A 2,371-nucleotide genomic window follows, 5' to 3' on the forward strand; every position below is an offset into this window, starting at 1 on the left:
TACCAGGAAAAGTATTTAAGGGGGAGAAAAGTGAAAAAAAATCATTAAAAAATCAACGGATGACCCAATCCGAATCAAATTTAATATGCTGAATGCCCTCCTTAATATCTATTACTGTGCCAATTATGATGTCTTTATCTTTAAAATTTACGCAGATGTATGCATTTGTTTAATCTGTAGTTTAAGTCATGGTCAGTAACATAGTTTTGAAATTGTTTTGGAATACAGCTCATTCTCTTTTCTTTATTTTGCATTTTGATCTGCCATAATTTTATGGAAATTTCCCTCCTGATCTCTGATTTCTTGCAATTTATCTATCAGAGAATTAACAAGGGCAGATGCTTGAGCCACATCACAATCGGATTGTGATACCACTTTCTGATACCACTTTCAGTTCAAGAAGCACTTCATTAAAAAGATTCAGGCAAAATACAAAGCCAAAATTTGTTTGATTTAGAATAATACAAGGCTCTACACTTCTTTCAGAATTTGATTCATTGCTGATTATAGTCAGAAGCAACAGAATTACAGGAAGTGTTGACTTAACAGCTAGACACGATGCAATCTGACACACCCAGTGAGAGTCTGACAATCTTTTTAATTCAATAATTCTATTCCTTGTTTGTCTTTGCAATTCAATGAAATGTGGATGTACATAAGAAGAGGATACAAATATGTACAATTAGAATCATAGAAAAGCAGAGTTGGAAGGGGCCTACAAGGCCATCGAGTCCAACCCCCTGCTCAATGCAGGAATCCACCCTAAAGCATCCCTGACAAATGGTTGCCCAGCTGCCTCTTGAAGGTCTCTAGTGTGGGAGAGCCCACAACCTTCCTAGGTAACTGATTCCATTGTCATACTGCTCTAACAGTCAGGAAGTTTTTCCTGATGTCCAGCTGGAACCTGGCTTCCTTTAACTTGAGCCCCTTATTCCGTGTCCTGCACTCTGGGAGGATCGAGAAGAGATCCTGGCCCTCCTCTGTGTGACAACCTTTTAAGTATTTGAAGAGTGCTATCATGTCTCCCCTCAATCTTCTCTTCTCCAGGCTAAACATGCCCAGTTCTTTCAGTCTCTCTTCATAGGGCTTTGTTTCCAGACCCCTGACCATCATAGTTGCCCTCCTCTGAACACGCTCCAGCTTGTCTGCGTCCCTCTTGAATTGTGGAGCCCAGAACTGGACGCAATACTCAAGATGAGGCCTAACCAGGGCCGAACAGAGAGGAACCAGTACCTCAAGTGATTTGGAAGCTATACTTCTATTAATGCAGCCCAAAGTAGCATTTGTTTTTTTTTCAAGTTGTTGAAGAAGATCAATGAAGTTTGCAACAACATCAATGCTCTTAATATAATCAACAATAATTAAGTTCAGCCTGTGGTTGGAACAATGAGCATAGATGGCTTGTGACACCTCTTTAAGGAGCAGTGCCTTCACCCTATTTAGTTTCCCACTTATGACACTGGCACCATCATATGTTTGTGCTATGCAACTCTTGATATCTATGCCACAACATGCTAAGATTTATGTAACTCAGTACTGAAGGAGTGGATGGAAACCAACAAAACACTCATATATATTGCCAATGTTGCAATAACAGAGAACTAGTGACATTTGTTCCTGTTTATGTATGTCCTTAGTTTCATCATCAATTAATGCAAAGAAGCCAACTTTCTTCACTTCATGAGAAATTGACTCCAGAACCATTCTGCTCGTAATGCCTAACAATTCATCTTGAATGGAACGATGGCTGCACTTTGCATTGCGAGGAAGAGTAACTATTTTAGACTGGATTCTGGGATCGTGTTGGGAGATATACCGGGAGCAGGCAAGAACGACCCCGGGACGATCCCAGGATAAACCTTAGGTCTAGCTAAGGCCTAAATGCAAGAGTTCAAGAACATTTCCCCAGTTATGACTTGTCTCACTTTCCCAATGTCCACGCTGAGCAATTTTTTTGTACAGCACTGAGCAAAAGAATTTCTGTCAGAGTGGTTATATAATGCCTATTTTCTTTGATAAGTTCTTTATGAGCATTATTTAATTGCACTAAAATTGAGCCTCCTTTAGATTTCTGTGTTTGTTTGTAACTCTCCCATGCCACCTTACAGGCTTTGTGGACTGCACTTCTGTTATGCAGCTTCAATCCTGAATCACCAGTAGTAGTTTTTTCCAGTTGTTGTACACTTTATGAGAAAATGGATTTTCACCAGTATTATTATTATTATTATTTATTTATTTATATAGCACCATCAATGTACATGGTGCTGTACAGAGTAAAACAGTAAATAGCAAGACTCTGCCGCATAGGCTTAAAATCTAATAAAATCATAGTAAAACAATAAGGAGGGGAAGAGAATGCAAACAGGCACGG

Source organism: Elgaria multicarinata, chromosome 1, assembly GCF_023053635.1.
Source record: "Elgaria multicarinata webbii isolate HBS135686 ecotype San Diego chromosome 1, rElgMul1.1.pri, whole genome shotgun sequence".
NCBI classification, from domain to species: Eukaryota; Metazoa; Chordata; class Lepidosauria; order Squamata; family Anguidae; genus Elgaria; species Elgaria multicarinata.